An 11,800-nucleotide genomic window follows, 5' to 3' on the forward strand; every position below is an offset into this window, starting at 1 on the left:
TATTAATGAGAGTTTAAAGATAGGTAAGAGAGGCAATTTGGGGGAAGGAACATTAGTCTGTATCATCTGCAAATATCCAGGGAGCAATTATATAAAATTCTACTGTTGAATCTGCAGTTTGACTATTTTAAACTTAGGGTACCAAGTTTGAGATTCTCGTGGTTGGCCAACCCAGAGCATGTTAAACTATATTTTGATTACATTTTTTGCACCTGTAGCTAGCTCTTTCAGAGCTGATCTGTGGAGCTCAGGCAGTCCATGGAAGTGAAATTCTAAACTCCTTTTCTTCCCTCTCACTAAAGAAGTATATGGATAAATGTAGAGGTAGTAGAAGGGTCATAACAACTTTGAGAGACTCAAAGGTACAACTGATTAGGGAATGGTCATCTTACTGGCAGCATTTGTAGTCCCAGCCACATCAGGGGGATGAAGAGGAACAGTAGCATAGGGCAGACAAAGGATGCTAGGATGCTATAGAGGCGGTCTAGACTCCCGTGACATAGCATAGGCTTCCCATAATTTCATAAGCACCATATTTCATGACATAGTGGTCAAGAGAAAATATATGCTTCATGGTGTGTTTGAATGTTGCTGTATGCCTTACCCTTTTGGACCTAGTCTAATGAGTGGGCTCCACTAACTACAGAAACCAACACAAAGTTAAGAAGGTGGTTGTACTACTGTTTGAGATAGGACAACAAGTGTGTTTCTCATGAGCCCCTGCCTAACAGCCTGACCAAGAGCAGCCTCTCTATGTCTCTGTCCTTCCCTCTCCTCACTCACACTTTATCTCAGCCCAAAGAGATATGAGCTTATGTTTTTCATGTACCCTTTTATCTTCCTCATCATCATTTTGATTGTGATGCTGCCCACAACTGCCACAAGAGATAAAACACAAGATTCTTCCCCAGATGCAAAGTCCTGTCTCTGTTGCCATTTTCTTGCTTTCTGAGCAAAGGTAGAAGTGACTCGTGGCTTCTTCACATCTGTCAAAGAAAGAAAGACAGCTGTCTTTTAGAATGACAGGATTAACTTAAGACAGACCTTACAGAAAATTTCTCCTGTTTCCTGATTAGGGGAATTTGTTTGGAATCTGTATAGATATTAGAGGCCCTGGCATTTTGGTGTGCAACAATTCCTAGAAATATAAGCCTTGTGATCCCAAGAAAATGTGCTTGTTCCAATAGGCTTGTACAGACTACGCATTGGAGAAGTGATGGGGCCCAGCTGCCCCCGCATACATCAATCATTGCATTGTATTTATTCAGCAATGTAATTTTAAACCTGGGGGCAGTCATGGGGTCTACAGGAGTTATTTTTGCTTTAGCAACCCAATTAGTCTAGTAACCTCATGGTTCTGGCCACCAGAGACTCTACCTATCATTAAGCTTGAACATAATTGGAGATCATAATATACAGCTGATCAGGTCAGAACCAGTATTATATTTAAACTAAGACTAAAAATTTTTAGGCCTGTATGATACTGAGTTTTGGTTTAAATATAATACTAATTGGTGGGACTTATCTTTTATCTTCAGGATTTAGAATTCAACTCATCACCAAGAACTTCATCGGTATGATATTTATCATAATAGTATTTCTGTCTCCAATGCATCACCTAATAGTAGACATATGTTAGGCATTTAGCTTCTTTTTTTCTTTTTTTTTAAACTTTATTTACTTATTTTGAGAGACAGCAGAAGCAGAAGACAGACAGAGAGAAAAGGAGAAAGAGAGAATCCCAAGCAGGTTCCCCACCATCAGTCCAGAACCCAAGGCAGGGCTCAAATTCACAAACTGCAAGATCATGACCTGAGCCAAAACGAAGAGTTGGATGCTTAACCAATTGAGCCACTCATGTGCCCCTAGCTTTTTTTTTAACATGTGGATGAATGAATACATGACTATAAAATTAATATTCCATTTAAATAAACATTCCAGTGAGCAGATTAAAAGTGTAAAAAGCAGGAAAAGCCGCATACATAGTGATTTTCTATTATATTTTATTTCTAAAGTTGACATAATTTGGCTTCTGTGAAAAAGAATACCTAGGAAGAAAATGGGTCATCATCTCCTTTTAGCAGATGTGGGAAACTCTTTATTCATTTATTTATTTTTGAGTATGAAAACATGAATATTTAGACCTCCGAATAGGAGCCATATGATGGGTGTTCATCAAAGACCCAGAGGCTTCCAGTTTTGACTATAAGAGGAGAGTTTAGAATCTGGTCTCTCCACTACCCTCAGATATGTTAGAATTAAATGAGCATACTTTTGGGACGCCTGGGTGGCTCGGTCGGTTAAGCATCCGACTTCAGCTCAGGTCATGATCTCACGGTCCGTGACTTCGAGCCCCGCATCGGGCTCTGTGCTGACCGCTCAGAGCCTGGAGCCTATTTCAGATTCTGTGTCTCCCTCTCTCTCTGCCCCTCCCCTGTTCATGCTCTGTCTCTCTCTGTCTCAAAAATAAATAAACGTTAAAAAAAATTTAAATAAATAAATGAGCATACTTTTTTTAAGGTTTATTTATTTTTGACAGAGAGAGAACATGAGTGGGAGAAGTGCAGAGAGAGAGGGAGACACAGAATCTGAAGCAGGCTCCAGACTGAGCTGTTAGCATCGAGCCTGACATGGGGCTGAAAGTCATGAACGGTGAGATCATGACCTGAGCCGAAGTCAGACGCTCAACCTACTGAGCCACCCAGGTGCCCCATAAATAAATGAGCATACTTTTAACTTTTAAAGTCACATGTACAGCTGTGGAAGGGAGACAGAACCAAAGAACCAGACTTGGAAGCACCTTACAGTTTATATGTATGAGTCTCCTTATCCACCCGCCCCCATGAAAACTGGGGCCAGGGAGGAATAGTTATACAACATACCTTTGCAACAGAATATGAACTGGGGCCATGATGGAAAAGAGGTGTATGATATAGTAAATAAAAAGTAAAGTACTAAATTTTATTTATGATTCCATTGTAACCACCAAAAATTACAACATATAAAAGATGACTAGTGTTTTGTTTTTTTTTTTTTTTTGCATTTTTCAAGTATTCTCCTATGCAGGCATTAGGAAATTTTTTTTTAACTTTTTTTTAAATGTTTGCTTATTTTTGAGAGAGAGAGAGAGACAGCGTGAGTAGGGGAGGGGCAGAGAGAGAAGGAGACACAGAATTTGAAGCAGGCTCCAGGCTCTGAGCTGTCAGCACAGAGCCCAGTGTGGGGCTTGAACTCGTGAATCATGAGATCATGACCTGAGCTGAAATCAGACACTTAACCACTGAACCACTCAGGTGCTCCAGGAAACATTTTTTTAAAGGGCCAGATAGCAATTTGTTTTAGCTTCACAGGCCAGGAAGTCTTTGCAGCATGAAAGTAGCCATCAGCATTGTGTAAGTGCATGATCATTAGTGTGTTCAGGGACCTTGCAAAATAAGGGATGGCCGTATTTAGTTCAGTGGCCACAGTTTGACCACCCCCGTTTTCTTCTCTCAACAAATGTTCATTTATCAAACAAATGTTACATATTAGGTGTTGTGTTTATACACTGGGAACAAAGGTGAATAAAATCCGGTCCTACTGTCCAACTATATCCCAGTCCAAATAATAGTAATCGCCTTATTTTTAAATTAAAGTCATCTATGAATTAATTTCCTCTTTATCTTGTTGACATCTTTCTAGTGGGTGTAACCTGAAAGGTAGACTCCTTCCTTCAACATGCTTTGAGAATCTAGGGAAGGAAGAAATGCAAATGAGTAAGGAAACTTTGAGCCTATATGAATAATAATTTTTCACTGAATATAAATTACCCTCAAAATATGTGGATACTACTATTGTTTAGCTCTGCAAAGGAAGAACAGAATTCCGTGTTCATGTTGAATTTTGCCTTCAAAGACAATGGAGTCAGTGAACTACAGAATCCTTGCGATCCTTATGGAATATTCATGCTTGGCAAATCCCACTCTGTGTACTATTATTGCTCAAAGAGTGCTCAAGGGATATTGAGTAAATGCTGCTAGAGAGGAGATAAGACTTCAGAAAAGAAGAGTGCAAATAGAAACGTACATTTTTACAAAGGACTAAATTGTGTGAGTGCTAATAAGAATGCAATCTAAGTTTAATCAGGAGCGCCTTGTAGAAGTGGGGTAAGTACAAATCTGAAACATTCTGATGGCTTTGCCAGAGGATGTTCTACATGCTAAAACTTGGGTAAAAATTCTTATCAAATAATGTTGTGAGTTTTAAAAATATTCAGTAACTATACACTGATAATTGTGCCCTATAATCAATAATTTGAGGTTTGAGGGAAAGACACATTACCTCTTGCCCAATGGGAGGTGGTGCAATGGGAATTTAGTAATCTAACATAGAAATGTTGGCCATGAGCTTGCCTTTCCCCACATGGAAATTTCGTTAGCTCTCCAGTTTGGATGAGTCTAGGTAGCAGAGGGAAAAACCACCTCAAAATCCTTTCCATCCTACATGAAATGCCTGAAAACGGAACAGTATATTGTAGACACACTTATACTCAGAGACACAGCTGGTTCTCAAAAGACAAGTTCAATAAGGAAAGAGAAGCGAAAATAATATAAAAACGGGGAGGGGGACAAAGTGTAAGAGACTCCTAAATGTGGAGAACAGACAAAGCGCTGCTGGAAGGCTTGTGGGAGGGGGAGTGGGCTAAATGGGTAAGGGGCATTAAGGAATCTACTCCTGAAATCATTATTGCACTATATGCCAACTTGGATGTAAATTAAAAAAATAAATTAAAAAAAAAAGACAAGTTCAATTTAAAGTTCTTTCAACGTGATGAAGAGTAGGGTAAGCCTGCAGGTCCCATGGTGTTTTAAAGCTATGCACAGATTTTTCCTGCTTAAGGATTTATGTTGTTTACCATCTTGTATCCTTCTAACATTGATAAGTTTATCTTTGGCAAAAGATGCTTCCCATTCACTGCTCACCACTCACTCTGTTGTGTTACTTCCAAGGAGCACATAGAGAGAATGCACATCTGGGCTGCATCACATGTTCCCAGGCCTCTCACCTTAGAATTGCTGCCAAGCCTCTTGTTTTCCTTATCTCTAAAGGTGAATAAAAGTAGTACCTACTTTACAGGGTTGCTAGAGTAAAAGCAGGTAAAGCCTTTGGGGTACCTGAAAGTATCTTTTCATAAAAAACTAGAAACTATTAATAAGAATACCAACAAAAATATATTTATGGTCAGCAAAAGTTCAAGCAGCAATTCAGCCCTTGTGCTTATTCTGAAATTAATTTCCAAACTTTTCCTGAATTATCAGCTGACTACTAAGACATTGTTTATAATTAACAATCCTGGAGCCAGAAACTTGAATATCTTTCTTCTTTTTTTTTAATTTATTTTGTCATTTAGCATAGTCGATCACTAGCGATTTTTAGTGTAGAGGTAGAATTCTTCACATAATATGTGGCCGTATCATTCATCAACCAAATAGGGCATTTGTAAAAGTAAAAAGGATATTAAAATAATTAAATGCCACAATTATCACAATATTGATTGATTGATTAATACCATGGATTTATTGATTTTGTAGACCTGTATAACTCGAAATGTATTTTCAGAAATAAAATTCTTTCAAAATATAAAAGCAGCATATACATTTTATTAAAGCAAAATTAATCTTCCTTTGTATTTATTACCTGGATAGTAAAACTATAGCATATGCAGCTTAATTATTCTTGGTACACATTTTCATACTTTAATCAATTGTTATTTGTATCTGTTTCAAACCTCATTGCTTGTATATTTCTGAAGAATGTATATTCACTTGCAATATGGTCTTATTTAAATTATTTTTCATAAAAATATGAAGTCTTCAAACATGTAATCTTCAAAATTGCATTTTATGGTTAATAACTTTGAAATTATTGAGATCCTCATTTGACGCTCTTTGTAGACCATAATATTTTTATTTGAGAGCATACTTTTTTATATACGCTAAACTCACTCCTAATTATGAGTCAGTTTCTTAAAATAAATCTCTTTCTCTTTATACATGAATATGTGTGTGTGAGAGTGTGTGTGTGTGTGTGTGTGTGTGTGTGTGTGTGTGTGCAGATACACACACATATATATTCATATATACTTTTGGTACTTTTGTTTATGTCTCTCTAGAAAATCCTAGTACAAACAATAAACTTTGTAAAGTTCTACTTCAATTTCATGAATTGAAAGGAAAAAAAATGGAACTACAATTGAAATTAACTTTCTGTTTGATGAGTCTAGCAACACTGATGTAAAACTAGATTCATTTAACTGTTTCCAAAGTTCTTTTATTCAAGCCAATAAATTAGCAGCTATCACTTTGTATTTTATTCTTGTACATGAAAACTTGGAAGTAAAAGTAAGCAAGATGAATTTAGAAGAAGAATAATTTGATCTAAATAAAAAGTCACTTTGCATAGAATGGTATATAAATATGTCTTTTGTTGCTGCATGTATTAAATCTTTTTTTTTCCAGCATAGTTATCTTAAATTAACTATAGTATTTGAAGGCCATTGAGGTGTTTTTAAGTAGACTTGAGTTCCCCAGTTTTAGTATGATCAGTGATATTGTTACAATTATTATGGGGGATAGTCACTAATGACATATATTTTGTTCAAGTTACATTGTCAACTTTTTTGAGAAGCAGAAATCTCATCATTAAACTGTAATTTTTCATTTATTTCATTATTTCATGTCATTTTTTCATTTATTTCTCCTAAAGTGGATTATTGTGAAATAAAGAAATAAAATGATTATTTTATGCCACAAAATGAGGAAACAACAGTTGTGGCACCACATATCAGAATACTCTATCTCTTGCTAAGGCAGGGCTTCTTCTGTTTCCCACTCAAATTTCACATATACACTTCCAATATTTTCTACATTTTCCATCGGTCTTGCTGACTAATACCTTGGTGGCTTGAACTTTTTAGGACTGTGGGACTGGCTATGGCCCTGGTGGAAGCAAATGGTGCCCCAAGTGGGTCCTCAGGGGGTAATATCAAATTCTTCTGCTTCTTCCCCAAGAGATTTGAAGCATTTCTGAGTGTGTCTCATTTTATCAGAAAGAGCCCGCCACGCTCTGCCTTAAAGAGTTAAATTAAAGTTGTGGTGCATTTAGAAGGATTGGGAAAGAAGTAAGGTATGGATCCTGTTTATCTTTAAATTTAACCACCAGTTAAAGCAAGAACTCTGTTCCGTGAACCTAAGCGTCCCATGTGCTAAGAGAGATCACAGAAACTCACAGTACAAAGTGGAGAACTCCCAGACCTACACCAGATCATTTGAATTCAACTATTTAAAATAAAATGGCATTGTTTAAGAATGAAAATTCTGGAACAGATGCCAAATCAGAAAGGCATCAAGGCAACACTTGTAAATTGGACTTGTCCCAGAGAAACTAGGACACACCGTTAGCCTAAGTATGAGTCACCACCTGACCTGACTGCCACTTACAAATAATTTATCTGGTATATATATGTAAAATATTTGTCAATTCACTATTTTCAAATTTAATTATCTCAACTTTCATTTCCATAATAATTATGTTCTCCTATATGTTCTTAAAATATCTTTCATGCTTTTGTAATTGTTGGATATCATAAGAATAACAATGTGAGTCAAATACTTCAAAATTAAACCCAAACTCAGCAAAATGTGTTGCTTGCTCGTGAGTCTCACCACTAGTTATTGGTATGGGCAGAGCTAATGTATTTTGTTATGGAGCACAGCTTTTTTAATATGTGTGACAGTAAATGACAGGTTCACAGGAGAGAAACTTATTGTTTTAATACTATTGAGTAGATTATACAAATATCTCAACCCATGTGAAATTACATATAATGAAGATTGAAAGAATATGACCCATTGCAGAAATGCTCAGTTACGTATCTGTGCCCCAAACTGAGGACCATAGCCTTTAACAACAGGGAAAATATTTGTTGACCTTTCATTTCTGTATTGGAGGACCATTCTACACCTCTCTGATAGGAGAAATCTTGTTTCAAGTTTCAAAAGTCATGCCTTTCATTACCTACTCTCTCTCCCATGTTTTGACCTCAACTTGTAGTTACATGTAATGAATTGTCATCATGTTCTCTCATATGTACCTGTTTATGTTTCTGTATTCTGTAAGTCTCTGTCTAGGACAGGGCCAAGTCTTATTCTTTGTATTTTAACAACCACTTAGTGTGATTTAAAATAGAGTAAATAGCTCAAGATGTGCTTGTTGAAAAAAAAATGTCAAGATTGCGTTCACTTTCTGGTCATAATTGTCCTACTGACCATCGTTAATGATTACCATTTTTAAAATTCTAATTAATGTATAAGTTAAAAATTTTGTAGATTTCAGTGTGACAGTTGAACTCCAAATAACTCTAGCTTGAGACAAAAACAGTACCAAAAACCATTCTAATTACTGTGATGGCTTTAAATAAAGGTATATGCAACCAGAATTTGTGTAATTTTTAAAAACCAGTAATACAAGTATGTTTAAGACCACCAGTTGTTCAGCCTATAGTAATTGGTGTACATATCTATCTGTAGCAGCATGCTGCTCTAAAAGGATCTTTGGTATTGTGGCTGGGAAGATGGTCTTATATCAACAAATGAGTTATATCTTTCTGCAGAAACTTTGTCTCTTTCACATTACAGAGTATCAGACTCAGTGTTGAATTGCTGACACTATAATAATGAAAAGAGTTTTCAGGTGAAAGGTTTTATAAACTACTTTATTTTTCAACATACTTACCTACACAAGAAAACAATTCAGTTCAAGTAGTTAAAATGACATATTTAAAATTACTTAGTAATTTGTCATTTAGGCCGCCTTGAAGCCATCAACATTTTTGCTAAGTGAAACAGGCTTTCTCACACACAAAAAAAGGAACTGTTGTTTCTTTTTTTTTTTAGTGTGAAGAACATAGTGTGTTTCAGGAAGAAACCATGTTTAAAACATCTCTCTTTGTCAATGTCATGAGGCTTATCCTAATCAGAGCCCCCATTTGATGTCTGCAAAATTTAGAGTATCTTTAAACACAGAATCTACACATGCTAACATACAGAATATGTTGTGTTTCTATTTCAAGGGAAAATTGTGTTTACCCTATTACCTATCATCATAATACCTGTCTGAATTGTTGTTGTAAGTCATTCATCATCTTAGAAGTAAATAATTTTCTGGGTGTGTTGAAGGAAAAATACATCAATATAGAGAATCATGATGGTGTGATTACAGTAATTATCCCATGTAACACGGGTAGTTACTACTATTTAGTTCTCTTCTAATTCATTATAGAGCTAGTAAAAGTCACATTAGGGAGGATATACAAGGTGAAATAACATTAAGGAATTTTTACTCACTGGAAATGAATAAAAGGCTTTGAAGTAGATTTGATTTACAATATTTTTCTGGCTAAACTCTAGGGTAAATTTTAATGACCTATATTATAGTTTTGAGAGGGATTAAAATAACTTTCAACTGGAAACATTATTATAAATAGTCATTGAAAAGATGAAAGAGTCAGGAAGACAACAGACTTGAAAATATTCTATTTTTCTAAAATTTATCATTTGTGTTGTTGATTATCGGTTTCTTTTTCTAGATCCTGGATTATGCAGAGACAGAAATCACATTTCTGGAATATAGTGGTATATGGAAAGTGATATGTGGAGTGCTGGGTCTCCCTCGTGCTAGTGTGTGAGAGCTGATTGTTAGGCTTTAAAGAACTGTTCAAGCTGTTTGGTGTTGCATTGGTAGTTTGACATTAGGCGTGGTGGGAGTATTTCTAATACAGAATTAGGTAGGGAAAGAGTTTTTCCCCAGAGAGCATGTGACTAAGCATTTACTGGCATACCATCAGAAATTTTTCAATAAATGGTGAGTGAACAAAGAATGAGTGAATGATTAAAACAAAACAACATAGTGATAATCTGCAATAATACAAAGAAATGCAAACCATTCATGACATAAACACATCATTAAATAAGATAAAATATTGTCATTTGGTGTCACACAAGCTTCTCTTTCTAATGTGGGCTCTTGCACTGACTTGTTGTGTATTCTTATGCGAGAAATTTACATTCTTTGTAATATAAGCCTCTTTTACCATGTGAGGATACAATGAGACATCTACACCCTGCAGGAGGGTCCCCCACTGATGGCATCCCAATCTTGGACTTCCAGCCCCAAGAACTGTTGTGAACTAAAAGCTGACTTTAAAGTGGGAAATGATGAAAATGAACGCAAGTTTTCTTTAAAAACAATCAGTTTAGGGGTTTATGCAGAGGATGAATTGTACATTGTGGAAGCAGGGGCAATGAATTGTGAAGGCAGTCCAATTGTACTTCAATGACAACTTTGAAAATGTTGGTACAGTCACTGGTTTGTCTTGGGGCTCTGAAACACCACCACTTGTGGTCTTACAGCTAAGTATGGTTTTGGGTCTATGCATATTAGCGAACAGGACTCAGTAGCTGTAGAGGAAGATGCTGAGTCATGTGAACCCCCTAAGTACATCTGGAAAATGGCCTGCTTCTGGAAGTGGTAGCAAGTTTCCACAGAAAAAAGCAAAACTTGGAGTTGATAATGTTGACGAAGATATTGAAGATGATGGTTTTGATAAGGAGGAAGTGAAGCAAAAACTTCAGCAAACAAATGTATATGCGATACTATATGTAATACTCAAGCCAAAAAATGCACAAAAATCAAACCAGAATGAAAAAGATGCAAAACCATTAACACTAAGATCAAAAGGTGAAGAACAGCTGTTTCAAAAAACAGCAAAAACATTCTCAAGACACCAAAAGAACTTAGTTCTGTAGAAGACAGTAAAACAAACATGTAAGCAAATATAGTAAATGTGGCTGTCTTCCTAACCTGGAAGCCAAGTTCATCAACAGTGTGGAGAGTTGCTTCTGGATGACTGACCAGAGAGGCTATTCAAGGTCGCTGGCAGTGAAGGAAGTCTCTTAAAGGAAATATTTTTTTTAGTTTGTTAAAATTTCCCATCTTATTTCATTTATGTAGTAGTTGATATACTAATGCAAAGTGTCAACTTTCCATACCATGTCTGATAATTATTATCCAGGTCCCATTGCCAAAAATGTGTTCTCCAAAATGTCTGTTTAGTTTTTCAAAATGGAGCTTTTCCTTTGCTTGGTTTTAAATATGTGTGGAATGTTATGATAGCAGTGGTGGTCAGACAAATGGAAATGGGGAGACAAAAATATACATGTGAAATAAACTCAGTATATTAATAAAATACAAAATAAATTATTTGAAGCTTAAGTAACTTTCTCAATGGTGTGTGTGTGTATGTGTGTGCATACACATGTATGTATGCATGTGTGTGTGTGTGTGTGTGTGTGAGAGAGAGAGAGAGAGAGAGAGAGAGAGAGAGGGAGAAAGAGAAATGTGGGTAATAATGTTCACCATATAGGAATATAATGGAGATTGACTAAAATTTATGAGATCAAATCATAGGGAATGGATTTTGTTATACATCAAAAACAGTTAGGTCAATTATTTCACATGGCTTGACTTTTATAGTAGGTATGCAATAAATATCAGAAGGGAGACAGAAGTAAAGAGAAATAAAAAAGGTTAGGAAGAAAGAAAAAAAGAATATAGAAGCTATCATAATTTTACTCATTTTTTTCCTCTGTGTACGTACACATTTTCTCTTGCCCAATCATCCATTTCACTACTATTGTCAGTGACTTACACAGCAAAAACTAATTTGACTTAAGACATTGAAGCCCCTACAGATGCCATCTGA

At 35.9% G+C, this 11,800-nt stretch overlaps 1 pseudogene; it reads left to right on the forward strand.

Annotated features, from left to right (window-relative positions):
* The first annotated feature begins 10,180 nt into the window (after nt 1–10,180).
* LOC125911429 (nucleophosmin-like) lies at nt 10,181–11,056 on the forward strand (annotated as a pseudogene).
* Nucleotides 11,057–11,800: the final 744 nt, after the last annotated feature.

The sequence above is a fragment of the Panthera uncia genome (genome assembly GCF_023721935.1).
Source record: "Panthera uncia isolate 11264 chromosome C1 unlocalized genomic scaffold, Puncia_PCG_1.0 HiC_scaffold_3, whole genome shotgun sequence".
Taxonomy (NCBI): Eukaryota; Metazoa; Chordata; class Mammalia; order Carnivora; family Felidae; genus Panthera; species Panthera uncia.